Genomic DNA, 17,837 nt, shown 5'->3' on the forward strand with positions numbered 1-17,837 from the left:
AGAGATACGGAATTCGAAGAAAAGGGAAAAGTCTTGCTCTGGTACTATTGTTATCTGGCCATGATTTTGTGTGGAAGATACCTGGGATGGTTTTTTGATGTGTCAACTTTGCTAGGCAATAGTCCCCTGCTACTCAATCCAACACTAATCTAGATATTTATTGAAGGTATTTTGTAGTTTTTGTTAAAGCCCGTAATCAGTTGATTTTAAGGAAGGGAAAGTATCCTAGATGATCTAGGTGAAATTGGTTCAATATCAGTTGAAAGGTCTTAAGAGTGGAATTAAGGCTTCCCTGATAAAGATGAATTTCTACCTATAGACAGCAGCGTCAGCAGCTTCGGCTTCTGCTAGAGAGTCCCAGTCTGCCCTTCCTGGCAGCCTGCCTTATGAATTTTGGAATTGCCCAGCCGTGAGCCAATTCCTTGCAGGGTCTTGCTCTGTTGCCCAGGCTGGAGTGCTGTGGCACAATCACAGCTTATTGCCATCTTGAACTCCTGAGCTCAAGCGAGTCTCCAGCCTCAGCCTCCTGAATAGGTAGGACTATAGGCAAGCACCACCACACCCAGCCAATTTTTTATTTCTTTAAGGACTGGGGAGTCCCACTATGCTGCCCAGGCTGGTCTCAAACTCCTGGCCTCAAGCAAGCCTCCTGTCTTGGCCTCCCAAAGCACTGGGATGACAAGCATGAGCCACTGCTGTACATCATTTAACACAGCCAGGTCTCACTGAATTACAGGGATATGTTCTGATAAATGTAACCCTAAGCAACGTTGTTTTGTGCAAAGGTCACAGATTGTATTTACACAAACCTAGATCGGATATCCTACTCCACACCTGGGCTGTGAGGTATAGCCAATTGCTCCTAGGCGGCAAACCTGGACTGGATGTTACTGTAGGCAATTGTAACAAAATGGCACATATTTGTGTATCTAAATGTATCTAAACATAGAAAAGGTACCATCAAAATACAGTATAAAATATTTATGGTACACCACGATAGGGCTCGTACCATGAACGGGGTTTGCAGGACTGGAAGTTGCTCTGGGTGAGTCGGAGTGGTGAGTGAATGTGAAAGGCTGGGACATTATTGTACGTTACTGTAGATTTTATACACACTGTAATACTCAAGCTACACTAAATTCATTTTAAAAATTTTTTTCTACAGTTTTCATAAAGGTTTATTTCATGATTGGTGGGTAGTGCATTTAACAGTTAAATATACTTAAATAATGTATAGGTGGCTGCATGGTTGCAGCATATTGGTAACTAGATACATAACCAATTCAACTAGAAACCAGCTAACGAGTAGCTGTTTAAATATTTTAAATATAGCTCTTGTTTAGATCCTTTGTTTTGATCACCTTCTTTGTGGGGAGAGTCTGCTGGTCATAATGAAAATGTATTAAAGCCAAATCTTCTGATATCCATTGCCATTTCTTTCAACTGGATTAAGTCTCCAACTCCAGGACAAACCCAGGTGTTTGGCCTCCTGCATTACTGTGCTTTTTATCTAGCAGAGCAGAAAGTGCAAGCTTCACAGCAGGCCTCAGAGTCTGAGTGTAAATGAAGTCTCTTTCTTTCCACTCGGATTAAACTTAGAGTTGTTGACTTTTGCAAAAACAGAAGCAGTGAAATGCAACCGATATTTAGTGTCAATGGCAAAATGAGTACAGTTGGTACTTGATGTCCAAGCAAAGTTTACTGAAGTGTCAAGATTGTCACATACCTTCTGATAAACTGAGCCTCCAAATTCTGTCCCATTATTGTCATTAGGGTGAAGCTCGAAGTCCCCCATCCAGTAGCCCACTGCAGAGTTATTCCTTGTCAGCTTTGACTTGGCACTGTCAGTGGTCATCTGGTACCCAGCAAGCCAGCCCTCGTAATCAAAGACGGCTGAAGCATAGATTGCAGGTCCAGCAAAATCAAAATTAACATCACAAGCAAGGTTTCTGCACTCCCTCTCGCAAGAGGACTTGATTTTACCACTTTTGTTTCCTGTGATTGCTAAGAAGGTGGTATTAAATATTAGTTTCAAACCTTGACAAACCTGGTCCAATTGTGATTTCTGTTCCCAGAGTAGTATCAGCGTCTCATTTTTCTGGGAAAGTCTCATCATACTCACACTGTTTATATTTGGTCTCCAAGACCCCAAAAGCTTTTCCAGTGTCTGTATTAAATGAACCAGATGTTGAGAATCCCACAGCACTTCATGACTTTGTTCTCATATCCAGTTTTACCAACCGCAAACCAAATCCTTTGTTAAAAATATCTCTGGCAGCTTTACCAAGGTTGATATATGATGAAGAAATATACACTGGCCACATGCAGGTCTGCCCGTAGGTCGCCATGGTGAGGCCACAGTAAGAGGTGTTCTGGTGGTCTCCTAAGGAGGGCCACGGCCACCAGCCCACTCTCAGCTGAGGCTGCCCAGCCAGCTCACAGTCAGGCCGCACCTGCCATGAAGTGAAGTCTCTTTCTTCAGTAGTAAATTAACCTTAGCTTATTCTAATATTTTTTACTTAATGAACTTTTTCCTTTTTTTGTTAACTTTTATTTTAGGTTCAGTGGGTACATGTGCAGGTTTGTTAGTTACATGCGTAAATTGCATGTTGCCGGGGTTTCGTGTACAAATGATTTCGTTACCCAGGTATGAACACAGTACCCAACAGGCAGTTTTTCCATCCTCACTCTCTCCCAACCTCCACTCTCAAGTAGGCCTCAGTGTCTTTTGTTCCACTCTGCCTCCCTGTATACCCAATGTTTAGCTCCCATTTATAAGTGAGAACACGTGGTATTTGGTTCTCTGTTCCTACATCAGTTTGCTTAGGATAATGGCCCCCAGCTCCATCCATGTTGCTGCAAAGAACATGATTTTATTTTTTTACAGCTGTATAGTATTTCATGGTGTATATGTACCACATTTTCTTTATCCAGTCCACCACTGAGGGGCATCTAGGTTGATTCCATGTCTCTGCCATTGTGAATAGTGCTGCAATGAACCTGCACATGCATGTGCCTTTTTGGTAGAACAATTTATATTCCTTTGGGTATATACTCAGGGATGAGATTGCTGGGTTGAATGGTAATTCTGTCTTTTTCGTTTTTGTTTTTTTTTTTTACTTTAAGTTCCAGGGTACATGTGCAGAACGTGCAGTTTTGTTACATAGGTATATACGTGCCATGTTTGTTTGCTGCACCCCCGTCACCTGCATTAGGTATTTCTCCTAGTGCTATCCCTCCCCTAGCTCCCTACTCCCCGACAGGCCCTAGTGTATGATGTTCCCCTCCCTGTGTCCATGTGTTCTCATTGTTCAACTCCCACTTATGAGTGAAAACATGTGGTGTTTGGTTTTCTGTTATTGTGACAGTTTGCTGAGAATGATGGTTTCCAGTTTCATCCATGTCCCTGCAAAGGACATGAACTTGTCCTTTTTTATGGCTGCATAGTATTCCATGGTGTATATGTGCCACATTTTCTTTATCCAGTCTATCATTGATGGACATTCGGGTTGGTTCCAAGGTAGTTCTGTCTTAAGTTCTTTGAGAAATCTCCAAACTACTTCACTTTTTTGTATTAACACACAGTTTACCACACAAATGTATTGTACAGCTATACAAAAATATTTTCTTTCTTTATATTCTTATTATATAAGTTTTTTCTATTTAATTTTTTTTAACTTTTTAAATAGTTTTGTTAAAAACTAAGACACAAACACATACATTGGGCTAGGCCTACACAGCGTCAGGATCATCAATATCACTGTTCTGCTTCCTCATCTTGTCCCACTGGGAGGTCTTCGGGGACAATAACACTCATGAAGCTGTCCTCTCCCGTGATAACAACGCCTTGTTCTGGAAAACCTCCTGAAGGGCCTGCCTGAGACTGTTTTACAATTAACTAATTTTTTTATAGATAAATACAAAGAACGTACTCTAAAATAACAATAAAAAGTATAATGGCCAGGCGCGGTGCCTCACACCTGTAATCCCAGCACTTTGGGAGGCCGAGGCGGGCAGATCACCCGTGGTTGGGAGTTTGAGACCAGCCTGGCCAACATGATGAAACCCCGTCTCTACTAAAAACCCAAAAAATTAGCCAGGCATGGTAGTGCATGTCTGTAATCCCAGCTACTCAGGAGGCTGAGGCGGGAGAATCCCTGGAACCCGGGAGGCAGAGGTTGCAGTGAGCCGAGATCACACCATTGCACTCCAGCCTGGGTGACAAGAGTGAAAATCCATCTCAAAAAAAAAAAAAAGAAGTATAGTATATTAAGTACATAAATCAATAACAGAGGCACGTATTGTCGTCAGGTTTATTTATCATACATAACCGTATGTGCTATAGTTTTTACACGACTGGCAGTGAAGTAGGTTTGTTTACACCAGCATCACTACGAACACATGAGTAATGAGCAATTGTTGTGCTGTGATGTTGTGACAGCTATGATGTCCCTAGAGATAGGATGTCACTAGGAATTTTTCACCTTCGTTATAATCTTATGGATATCCTTATGTCAGATATGTGATCCATTGTCAACCAAAACATCATTAGGTAGTGCATGACTGTGTGTATCTGTTCTCCTGGTTCTGCTTCTCTGGTTGAAACCTGACTGATACACAAATACCAATTGTCTCTCATGGTGTCCTTTGATGGGTCTTAGGAGATCCTACACAGAGATACATCCCTGGGGAATTTCTGCATGGCATCATTCCCCATACAGGTGAGATGCTCTCTGGAAGGCCTCCCGTGACTCTACCTTAGCTCTCAACTTCTAGTGAAGCATCCAACATGGCTTTTTTCTTGTAGGCTCTCCTCACCAATAGGGAGTCCGCTTGGATAAAGCCCTTTGTAGAGGACTCAAACCCACATCTGCTTCTTCTGGGATGAGGAGAGCTCATATACCTGCTCACCAAATAATAAAGCTGCACCTTGAAGGCACCCCACCTTACCCTGTCATCAGGCGCAACTTGTGCTAACTTCTCACCACTGGGCCTCTCTAAACAATAGTCACACAGAAGTGTCTTTGTCCTCTTCAATAAGGGACATAGGTCAGGTTCTTCCAAACACTTTTTTGTTCTCCATGCTGTCTCAAATTTACAAGCTCCCATAGTCGAGCAAGCATAGAGTCAAGGAGTAAGGCTCTGTCCACCTTCAGCAAGCAGTGCCCAATCTCTCCAAAGCACCCTCCTGTTTCACCTCTCACTTGGAATCAGGGTGGGAGGGGATATACCCCAGTAATCCTTTTTGGTTTGTTTGTTTTAAGAGTCTCATTCTGTCACCCTAGCTGGAGTGCAGTGGTATAATTGTAGCTCACTGTAGCCTCTATCTCCCAGTCTCAAGCAATCCTCTCTCACCTCAGTCTCCCTAGTAGCTGGGACTACAGACATGCACAACCATGCCCAGCTAACTTTTTTATTTTTTTATTTTTATTAGAGATGACGACTTGCTATGTTCCCCAGGCCAGTCTTGAACTCCTAAGCTCAAGCAATCTTCCCCCCTTGGCCTCCCAAAGTATTGGGGTTACAAATGTAAGCCACCACACCAGATGCCAGCAATCTTTCAATTCACAAATTCTTTCAAATAATTTGTCTCTGCAATCATGTAATCACCGGCAGGTTCTTCCTGCCCTCTGCACAGGCAACAGCAATTCACTGAGACTACGGCACAGCAGTAAAGAAAGAGTTTGATTGACAGGAGGCTAACTCATGTAGTAAAACCAGAAGTATCACTCAAATCAGTCTCCCTGAAGGCTAGAAGTTTAGGGGTTTTAAAGGATAGTTGGTGGTCAGAGGGCTAGAGAATGGGGAATATTGATTGATTGGGGTCAAATCATAGGGGCATGGAAAATAGTCTTCACCATTGAGTTGCCTCTGGGTAGGGCCACAGGACTGATTGACTCATGAGTTGCAGATCTGGCTCGAGTCAGCTGGTCTTGAGAAATGTTAACAGTCTGAAAAAAACCTCAAAAGGCCAATCTTGGGTTCTATAATAGTAGATGTTATCTGTAGGAGTAATTGGGGAAGTTACAAATCTTGTGACCTCCAGAACAACGGCTGGTTATCATTTAACTTTGCCTACATTTCAGCAGAATTCAGGCCCTCTCATAATCCTAACCTGTGGCCTTTCATTAGTTGTACAGAGGTGGTTTAGTTTTAGGAAAGGGCTATTATCATCTTTGCTTTAAGGTTAAAGTATAAATTAAGTGCCTCCCGAAGTTAGTTTGGCCTACACTGAGGAATCACCAAAGACATCTTGTAGCTTAGAAGCAAAATGTCAGTTTTCTCTTACTGTCATAATTTTGCAAAGGTGGTTTCAATGAGTCTCTATCATTTCCTCATATAGGCTGTTGGTAATTGTCCTTAGACCAGTTTTGGAAAGTCCTGTAGGGTATGCTAAGAACTCCCTTTGGAATATAGGATTTCTTAACACCTATTGTTCTCAGCTTTAGATTTTAGCCAAAATTCTGAGTCAACCAAAAAAAACCTCTTTCTAATATTTTATTATACTCATCACTGAGTAGCTTTTTGCACCCTCAAAAAAATCAATTAATCATAGGTGAGCTTCTGTGATGATTAATTTTATGTGTCAGCTTAACAGGGCTATGAAATATCCTGATACCTGGTTAAGTATTACTTCTGAATGTGTCTGTTCAGGTGTTTCCACTAGAGATTAGTATTTACATTAGCGGACTGACTAGAGCAGATGCCCTACGTGGTTGAGCATCATCCAATTCAGTGAAAGTCTGAACAGAACAAAAAGACAAGGGAAGAGACAGTTCTTTCTCTCTCTCTCTCTCTCTCTCTCTCTCTCTCTCTCTCTCTCTCTCTCTCTCTCTCTCTCTCTCTCTCTCTCTCTCTTGCCCCTCGTCTCTCTCTGCTGACTGTTTGAGCTGGGATACCAGTCTTCTTCTGCCCTCGGACTGTGACTTACATTGTCAGCACTCCTGGTTCTCGGGTCTTCAAACTTGACTGGAACTTATACCATCAGACCTCTAGTTCTCAGGCATTTGGACTTAGACTAGAACTCACACCATCAGTTCTCCTAGTTCTCAGAATTTGGGGCTCGGACTGGACTACATCACCAGCTTTCCTGAGTCTCCAGCTTGCAGATACCAGACTGTGGGACTTCTCAGCTTCCAAAATCATATGAACCAATTCCTCATGATAAATCTCTTTCTATATCCTATTGATTCTGTTTCTCTGGAGAACCCTGATTAATATAGATTTTGGTACAGAGGACTAAGCTCTGATTTTTTATCTTGCCCAAATTCTTACCTAAGGGGTCTAGAGAATCATGCCCTACAAACCATAAATTCTCATCAGATGGGTTTTATTTGACCCTATGTATCACGACTTACTTTTCAGTCTGACTCTGGCATAACATTACAAGACAAGGAAAAAGTATTTCACCCCAAAATATATTTACTGGCCATACCTTGAAATTGCCCTGCAAAGTCTCTTCTGGGAAAAATCCACACTCTATAGAGAATCCCCTTTCCCCTTTGTTTTCCTTCCTTCCTTTCCAGATCCAGGAGATAATCAACTAAGAGCCAGGCACCCTTTTAGGTCTGATAAGAAACATTTCACAACCTGCTGTCTCTCTGAAGTCTGCTATCTGAGAGATTCCTCTGCACAATAAAACTTGGTCTCCACAATCCTTTATCTTAACCTGAACACTCCTTTCTGTCGATCTCAGGTCTTTGTTGTGGGTTGAACCATGTCTCCCCAAAAAAGATATGTTGAAGCCCTAACCCCCAGTACCACAGGATGTGACCTTCTTTGGGAATTGGGTTGTTGAAGATATAATTAAAGATGAGGTCATTCTGGAATACTGTGGGCCCCTAATCCAATATGACGGGTGTCCTTATAAGAAGACAATCATGTGAGAAAAGACACAGGGAAAACGCCATTTGAAGACAGAGGATTTGAGTGATCGGTTACAATCCAAAGAATACATGGGGCTCTTGGAAGCTGGGAGAGATGCATGGAACAGATTCTCCCCGAGAAGGAACCAACCCTGCTGACACCTTGACTTTGGGCCTCCAGAACTGTCAGACAATACATTTCTGCTGGCTTTAGCCAGGTTTATGGTGCTTTGTCAGGAAATTAATATGGGTCAGACAAATTCAACCAATTATCAGCCAGAAAATATTTAAATTTACCTGTAGCCTGGAAGCCCTTACTTTGAGTTGTCCCACCTTCCTGAATGAAACCAATGTATTTCTTAAGTGTATTTGATTGATGTCTCATGCCTCCCTGAAATATATAAAACTAAGCTGTGTCCCGACCACCTTAGGCATATGTTCTCAGGACCTCCTGAGGTCTGTGTCATGGGCCATTGTCCCGACCTTCAGGACAGTCGAACGGGCCCTGGAAGGGGGAGTGGGAATGGAGGAGACAAGAAAACACGAGAAATGGAGACAAGACAAATAGCCTGATCAAGTCTCATTTAATGGTGGCAGTGCAATGCCTTATATAGGCTGGCAGAGGAAGAGGTTGGGCCAGGGCGGTGACAGGAGGCTGGGCTTACTCAAATTACAATCGCGCATGCGCCGTGGGTTTGTACTTTTCCCGGGCGCGGGATCGCGCCTGTGCCCTAGGCTGCATATCTTCCTGGGCGGGAAAATGTTTGCGCGCGCGCGGGAAAGGTTGGCGCGCGCGGGAACAGTTTAGGCGCGCGCGGGAAAAACTTAGGCTCCCGCGGGAACAGTTTAGGCGCGCGCCGGAAGGGTCCGCAATAAAGAACCCGGAAATGTGCCGTCTTGTCTCCGCTTTGCGGAGATCAAGCAACAGAGGTCGGCTAATTCCAGGCCTCATGGCTCCAGACAGGCCATGGTCACTCATATGTAGCTCAGAATAAATCCCTTAAAATATTTTACAGAGTTTGACTCTTTTTGTTGACAATATTTTGGCGCCCAAATACATGGGGTCTCAGAGAAGACTCAGGACCCGGAAAGAGTAGCCCGGATCCAGAGCTAAGGTACCAGCAGGGGCCCATTGAAGTCCCACTGAGTTCAAGTTTCTCTCCTGGTGGAACTGGTAAGTCCTCCCGAGCCCCAGACCTCCCTTTGGTTGAGGGTCCTTGATTTATTCTGAGCTGGTTTTCTCCTAGGAAATTGTTTAAGGATCCTAATTCTACTTCAGAGATGCATTCCAAAGGGAGTTCTCTGTTGCTTTTTCTCCTAAAATTTATCTTGATTCAGTTTGTCTGTGTGCATTTGCGTGAGGAACTGAACTGTTGTTTTCATAGCTAAATGAGAGACTGAGTTTTTTAGCTCTGAAGAGAAAGGGCATTTGCTCCTCCCAGCTGAAAGGTGCCCCTGGGTGACCAGGGGCCTCACAGGAGTGTCTGGGGGGTTGAGCCTTCACCATGGGCCTCACAGGAGTGTCTGGGGGGTTGAGCCCTCGTCATGTGCAGCAGCCCTGCAGGGAAATCCCCAAAAAGAATTAATTCTAAAATTGTAAAATTCATTTCTGCCCACACTCTCATGCCGTTGCAACCTAGGCCTCCACAATTTGACCATTCTCTCACTACCCCCTGCTGGGAGATCCCATCTGGTGTGCTCACTGCAATACCTGTTCAATTGAAAACAGGTCACCCTATCTTGTCAGCCTTTACACAGAACATCCCCATTCCTCTTTGCCTTAACTACAAACCAACTGTTTCTTAAAAATTATGCCCTCACAAAATGAGGCTGCTAAGTTGCAAGGAGAGTGGAAGTAGTGGAAGAGAGGAAAGTCAGCATTTTTGTTATTGGTGTTTCCCTTGCTGACTCCAGACCATTGTTTCTTCATCATAGAAAAATGGTTCCTTTAGGCTGGGCACAGTGGCTCATGCCTATAACCCCAGCACTTTGGGAGGCCAAGGGGGGGGAGGGCAGATCACAAGGTCAGGAGTTCGAGACCAGTCTGGCCAACATAGTGAAACTACTAAAATACAAAAAATTACAAAAAATACAAAAAATTACAAAATCTACTAAAAATACAAAAAATTAGCCAGGTGTGGTGGCAGGCCACTGTAATCCCAGCACTTGGGAGGCTGAGGCAGGAGAATCATGTGAACCCAGGAGGTGGAGCTTGCAGTGAGCCAAGATCTCACCATTGCACTCAAGCCTGAGCGACAGTGCCAGACTCCATCTCAAAAAAAAAAAAAATGGTTCCTTTAATGGATAGTGATAATGGCTGCACAACAGGGTGAACGTAATTAATGTCACTGAATTACATACTTAGAAATGGTTAAAGTGATAAACGTTATATTATGTACACTTTATCACAATAAAAACAATACCCCCCAAAAATGGCTTCTTTGAGGCACATGCCACCTGCCCACCCCATCCACTACCCCTTCTCATCACTTTCATCTTCAAACCTTTTCCTTCCCTCTCAACCCAAGACTTTGCCCAGAACTCAGTCCATCTTCTCTCTTCCAAGTTAGATATCACAACTGTAAAAATTAACTACAGATCAAAATGTGAAACAAAATAATAATTAAAGCCAGTTTAAGAGAGGGCAGGGCACAGTGGCTCATGCCATAATCTCAGCACTTTGGGAGGCCAAGGCGGGTGGAACACCTGAGGTCAGGAGTTTGGCCAATATGGCGAAATCCCGTGTCTACTAAAAATACAAAAATTAGCCGAGTGTGATGGCACGTGCCTGTAATCCCAGCTACTTGGGAGGCTGAGGCATAAGAATTGCTTGAACCCCGGAGGCGGAGGTTGCAGTGAGCCAAGATCATGCCATTGCACTCCAGCCTGGGCAACAGAGCGAGACTGTCTCAAATGAATTAATTAATTAAAAATATAAACTTATTAGAAAAAAAATTTGGGAAAATACAAGTAAAATCCCAAGCAGGCAATTCTAGATGGAATACCAAAATCCACAATAAGGGGGAAAAAAATGACAGTTTTGACTTTGTTAAAACTTAAAATGAGGAGGGGGGATTGGGGAGATATTCGTCAAAATATACCAAATTTCAGTTGGAGAGGAGGAATAAGTTCAAGAAGTCTATTGTGCAACGAAGTAACTGTAGTTAATAACAGCGTATTCAGCCCGGGGGCCGCAGCTCACGCCTGGAATTCCAGCACTTTTGGAGGCCAAGGCAGATGGATCACTTGAGATCAGGAGTTCAAGACCAGCCTGGCCAACATGGTGAAACCCCGTCTCTACTAAAAATACAAAAATTAGCCAGGCCTGGTGGTGCACGCCTGTAATCCCAGCTACTTGGGAGGCTGAAGCAGGAGAATCACTTGAGTCCCAGAGGCAGAAGTTGCAGTGAGCCGAGATCGCACCATTGCACTCTAGCCTGGGCAACAAAAGTGAAACTCCATCTAAATAAATAAATAAATAAATACACACACACACACACACACACACACACACACACACACACACACACACACACAATGTACTGTATTCTTGAAAATTGCTAAGAAAATAGATTTTGCCTTTCTGCCCTTGGACGCCACCGAGGAAGCATCATTAAAGACTCTCTTCTCCCTGCCGTCATGTCTAAGCCAGAGTCTCCCAAAGAGCCTGACCAGCTGAGGAAGCTCTTCATTGGAGGGCTGAGCTTTGAAACAACCAATGAGAGCCTGACCAGCTGAGGAAGCTCTTCATTGGAGGGCTGAGCTTTGAAACAACCAATGAGAGCCTGAGGAGCCACTGTGAGCATGGGGAATGCTCAGGACTGTGTGGTAATGAGAGACCCAAACACCAAGCGCTCCAGGGCCTTTGGGCTTGTCACCTATGCCACTGTGGAGGAGGTGGAGGCAGCCATGAATGCAAGGCCGCACAAAACTTGAGGACTGTATTCGTGACTAATTGTATAACAGGTTATTTTAGTTTCTGTTCTGTGGAAAGTATAAAAGCATTCAACCAAGGGTTTTAGTGTAGACTTTTTTTTTTTTTGCACCCATGCTGTGGATTGCTAAATGGAATAGTCTGATCGTGATGCTGAATAAACGTCTTTTTTAAAAAAGAAAAAGAAAATAGATTTTAAGTGTTCTCACCCCACACACATAAATATGTGAAGTAATGCATATATTAGCTCATTTACCCATTCCACAATGTATATATATTTCAAAACAACATGTTATGTGTTGTAATATGTACACTTTTTATTTGTCAATTAAAAAAAAAAAAACAAGTCATCCACAGTGATGCACACCTGTGGTCCCAGCTACTCAGGAGGTTGAGGCAGGAGCATCACTTGAGCACAAGAGGTCGAGGCTCCAGTCAGCCATGATCACAGCACTGCACTCCAGCCTGGGAAAAAATGTGAGCACCTGTCTCTAAAATACACACACACACGCACACACAGACAGTCACACACAGACACACACAGATACACACACACAGACACACACACAATTTTTTAAAAACTTAAAATGCATGAATAGAAAGAAAATAAATGCTTCACAATGTTTTAAGAAAACAAATAATATAAAATATTTGCAACACATATGACTGACAAATAAGCAGGTGGCATGTGCCTCAAAGGGTGCCTACAGATTGATAAGAAAAAAGACAAAAAAAAAGCAAACCCTGATGGAGTGAATAGCCAAAGGATATAAACATGAAACTCAGAGCAAATACAAATAACTAACTTACTTGAGCAGATGCTCAAAGCCAGTAGTAGTCTGGAAAGCACAAATGATGACAAAGCTATAACATCCCTCTTTCCCCACAAAAATAATAATAATAATAATTAGCCAGAATTTAAAACATTGAGAACACATGGAGCTGAGAAGGACCTAGGTCGGGTACCGTCATCTGTTGCCAGTGGGAGTAAAATTGCTCCAGCCTTTTTGAAAAGTAATCCATTGGTATTATTAACACTTTTGCTTTGGCATTTGTTTTGGCTCATGATTTCAAAACATGAGAAAACAGAATACATGTACAAAAATGTTCGCTGTGATGTTTTATTTCGTTTCCTGCACTATTACTCCCAAATCTTTTCCTATAAATGTCCCTCACTTCAGAGACCCTATTATTTGGTTTTCTTGCCTACTTCTCTTTTCTGACACCTTTTCTCTTCCCCTGAAACCATGCTGTAATATCCTCTCCCTCCATCCTTCTTGCTATTTGATTTCTCTATTTTTATGACTAATCCCATGTGGCCTGCTGCCAAAAATTATGCAATAGTACAGACTGAAATCGCTAAAAATATATGGCCTCCTGCCTCACCCAAGCTCGCAGACCTGCCCAGCAATGTCGTGTCTCCAGGCAGATGCCTCTTTTTGCCCTTTGTGATTATTCAAAAATTCCGCTGTCCACAGACCCCCAACACTATTATTTCCTCTCTCCTTCTTATATATGACCTTGTCTTTGATTTCACTGAGAAAATGAAGTTCACGAGGCAAGAACAGTTTACTTCCCTGTCACTTGTAATAAACCCATCTCTCCTTCTTCCATGGGAAAGGGGCACTCCTTCTACCCAAGGTTACTTCTTCCAGTTGTCCAGTCAGCTTCATATTCATCCACTGACTCAAGAATTTTGGTCTCTAAAGGATCCTCTCTCATGCCTTTTTTTTTTTTTTTTTTTTTTTTTTTTTTTGAGATGAAGTCTCACTCTGTCATCCAGGCTGGAGTGCAATTGCGCCATCTCAGCTCACTGCAAACGGCACCTCCTGGGTTCAAGTGATTCTCGTGCCTTGGCCTCCTGAGTAGCTGGAACTACAGGCATGTGCTACCACGCCCAGCTAATTTTTGTATTTTCTAGTAGAGACGGGTTTTCACCATGTTGGCCAGACTGATCTCAAACTCCTGGCCTCAAGTGATCTGCCTGCCTTGGCCTCCCAAAGTGCTGATTACAGGCATGAACCACTGCAACCGGCCACACCCACACGCATTTTTAATATCTCCCTTTTGACATAATTTTGTTACCTCAGGTTACAAAATGTGCTATTCTCTTCTATCTGTATTTTAAGGTATATTGACCCAACATATGACTCTACTTAGATATTATCCCTTTCCTTCCTGTCTTAACCAAACTGTGAACCATCTAAACTCATTGTTTCCACTTCCTTACTTGTATTATCAGCCTGCTAAAATTTCATCTGTCACCACCACACCAGTGAAGAATGATAAACATGACCTTCATATTGCCATTTCCATTGAATACTCTCCTCTCATTATGTTACTTTACAACTCTTTGACATTGTGTTCTAATGAGTGCTCCCTCCCCCTTGAAAACCACTTCTTCTTTAGCTTTCATCACATCATTTTTATGCTCTTTCCTCTGTGCCACGAGTTTTCTTCTCTCCTCTTTATTTCCTTTCCCTTCTCATTGCTAATACAGAAACAAAGACTTTACTATCACCAAAACTTTGCTATGTGAGAGCATTACTAGCAAGGGAAAGATGTGTATTGTAGATGTCCCAATGTGAAGAATCTGAAAGACCTCCTTCTAAGTAAAAACCCCTCATTATCCTTCAGAAATGGAGCCAGAAATGAAGTCATCATAATCATGAAGAGCCTGGTTCACCTGATCTCTGCCTTGTGAGGGTATAAAGATATAGGCACCCAAATTTATACATTGTTGGAGAGTTTAAATTGGTGGGACCATTTAAAGCTGCCATAAAATTTAAAATGCATATTGCCATTAACTCAGTGATTTCCCCCAACATATTCACACATATGCAAAATGTATAAAAAGAACATTTATCTAAAATCTATAGTAAAACCCACAGGACCAAGAACAGATAAAACAATTTTTAAAAAGAAAAACAAAGTTGGAGGACTACATTACCCTATAGTCTTACTTATAGACTTACTATAAAATTACAATGGGGTAGAAGTGACAGGATAGATATACTTTGAAAAGGAACAGAAGAGAATGCAGAAATAAACCCATGTGTTGGCCAGGCGTGGTGGCTCACGCCTGTAATCCCAGCACCTTGGGAGGCTGAGGCAAGCAGATCACCTGAGATCAAGAGTTTGAGACCAGCCTGGCCAACATAGTGAACCCTTGTCTCTATTAAAAATACAAAAATTAGCCAGGCATGGTGGTGCATGCCTGTGATCCCAGCTACCCAGGAGGCTGAGGCAGGAGAATCACTTGAACCCAGGAGGAGGAGGTTGCAGTAAGCTGAGATCATGCCACTGCACTCCATCCTGGGCAATAGAGTGAGACTCTGGCTTGAAAAAAAAATCTGTGTGTTCATGATCAATTGATTTTCAACATAGAATTTAATGGGAAAAGGATACTTATTTCAATAAATGGCTCTAAAATAATTGGGCATTTATAAGAAAAAAAAAATGTCAACCCATACCTCACACCACGTATAAAAGTTATAAAAAAGCAGGCTGGATGCGCCAAGGTGGGTGGATCACAAGATCAGGAGATCGAGACCATCCTGGCTAACATGGTGAAACACCCTCTCTACTAAAAATACAAAAAATTAGCCGGGCACGGTGGCAGGCGCCTGTAGTCCCAGCTACTCAGGAAGCTGAGGCAGAAGAATGGCATGAACCCGGGAGGCAGAGCTTGCAGTGAGCAGAGATCACACCACTGTACTCCAGCCTGGGCAACAGAGCAAGACTGTCTCAACAGAAAAAAAACAGGCTGGATGCTGTGGCTTATACCTGTAATCCCAGCAGCCCAGGAGACCAAGGCTAGAGGATCACTTAAGGCCAGGAGATCAAGACAAGTCTGAGCAACACAGTGAAACCCCATCTCTACAAATTTTTTTTTTTAATTGGCCAGGCATGCTGGCATTCACCTGTGGTTCCAGTTAGCTGTAAGGCTGAGGCAAGAGGATTTTGAGCCCAGGAGTTTAAGACTACAGTGAACTATGATGATGCCACTGCATTCCAGCCTGGGTGACACAGCAAGATCATCTCTTTAAAAAAAAAGAAAAAGAAGTTAAATACATTACCAACCTAAATGTAAAACCTAAAACTATAAAATTTCTAGAAGAAAATCGTTAAGGCAAATTTTGTGGCCTTGGACTAGGCAAAAGTTTCCTTAACAATGTACAAAAAGAGTAAGCTAGAATGCAAAAGATTGAATAGGAAAAGAAAATCAAAATCTGTTTCTCCCATACTATACTCTCATAACAGAATGCTTTTGTGACCAAATGCATAGGGATGTTTCCCCACACGCCAAGCAAGCCATCGATTCTGCACTGAATTCTCCAGAGGTCACCAGCTGAGTGTCCTCTAACTCAATTCAATTCTGATACTATCTACCTGGAGGTAGCATCAGATCCCACAAGGTCAGGGCTCAGTCCCACAAGACTGTCTCCCACTTCCAATGCCAGTCCCAAGCACAGGATGTGGCCTGAGTTTCTGACTGATTGGCTTTAAATCTGGGTATCCCTGACACCCTCCTCAGGTCCAGTTTGCTGGATGGCTCACAGAACTCAGGAAAACACTTAAGGTTTATTCATTTATTTTAAAGAATATTACAAAGGATACGGAGGAATGGCCAGATGGAAGAGATGCGTGGGGTAAGCCATGTGAGAAGGTGCACAGATTTTCCAGGCCCCACGCAGGTGCACCACCTGCGAGAAACCACCACCCGTTCAGCTGTCCAGAAGCTCTTGGAACCAGTTCTTTTGGGTTTTTATGGAAGCTTCGTTACATGGGCATAATTGATAACATCATTGGCCATCATTGATGGCTGTTGATCAACTCAACCTTCAACCTCCCTGGAGTTGAGGGGTAGGGCTGAAAATTCCAGCCCTCTAATCATGCCTTGGTCTTATTGGTGACCACCCCAATCCTAAAACTATCTAGGAGCCCCCAGCCACCAGTCATTCATTAGCATACATAAGACACTCTTATCACTCTGGAGATCCCAAGGGTTCTAGAAGCTATATGTCAGGAAATGGTAGGAAGACAAAATATATATAGTCATGCACACATAACAATGTTTATGTCAGCAATGAACCATATATACACTGTGTTCCCATAAGACTGTAATGGAGCTAAAAAATTTCTGTTGCCTCATGATTCCATGAAGCCGTAACTCAAGGCACTGCACAAACACTGTTGTAGTGAGGCAGGTGCAAAAAAACTCACTGTGCTGCCAGTCACATAAAAGTATAGCACATACAATTAGGTACAGTACATGATACTTGATAATGATAAGAAACAACTGTTATTGTTTATGTATTTAGTATCCTTTTGTTTTTTTAGAGATGGGGTCTGGCTATGTTGCCCAGACTGGAATGTGGTGGCTATTCACAAGCACAATCATATCACTCAACAGCCTCAACCTCCTGGGCCCAAGGGATCCTCCCATCTCAGCCTCCCAAGTAGCCAGGATTACAGGCACATGCCATGGCACCCAGCTATTTCTTATATTTTTAATCATTATTTTAGAGTCTATTCCTTGTACTTATTAAGAAAAAAAAAAGTTAACTATAAAACAGCCTCTGCAGGTCCTTCAGGAGGTGTTGCCAAAGAAGGCATTGTTATAATCGCAGGTGTCAGCTCCATGCCTTACTTCCAAAGAAGACCTTCCAGTGGGACAAGATGTGGAGGCGGAAGACAGTGATACTGATGATCCTGACCCTGTGTAGCCCTAGGCTAATGTGCATGTGACCTGATGATGATCAGGTATGATGAAACAGTTCATATACCTGTTTGCCATTTCAATGTCTTCTTTCAAAAAATGTCTATTCAGACGTTTTGCCCATTTTTAAATCGTGTTATTAGATTTTTTTCCTGTTGAGTTGTTTGAGCTCCTTATATATTCTGGTTATTAATCCCTTGTCAGATGGATAATTTGCAAATGTTTTCTCCCATTCCGTAGGTTATCTCTTCACTTTGTTAATTGTTTCCTTTGCTGGGCAGAAGTTTTTAACTAGATGCTATCTTATTTATTCATT

At 42.7% G+C, this 17,837-nt stretch overlaps 1 pseudogene; it reads right to left on the reverse strand.

The window, feature by feature from the left end:
* Nucleotides 1–1,322: 1,322 nt before the first annotated feature.
* Nucleotides 1,323–2,348, reverse strand: LOC104672868 (annotated as a pseudogene).
* Between the last annotated feature and the right edge of the window lie 15,489 nt (nucleotides 2,349–17,837).

Source organism: Rhinopithecus roxellana, chromosome 10 (assembly GCF_007565055.1).
Source record: "Rhinopithecus roxellana isolate Shanxi Qingling chromosome 10, ASM756505v1, whole genome shotgun sequence".
In the NCBI taxonomy this organism is placed as follows: Eukaryota; Metazoa; Chordata; class Mammalia; order Primates; family Cercopithecidae; genus Rhinopithecus; species Rhinopithecus roxellana.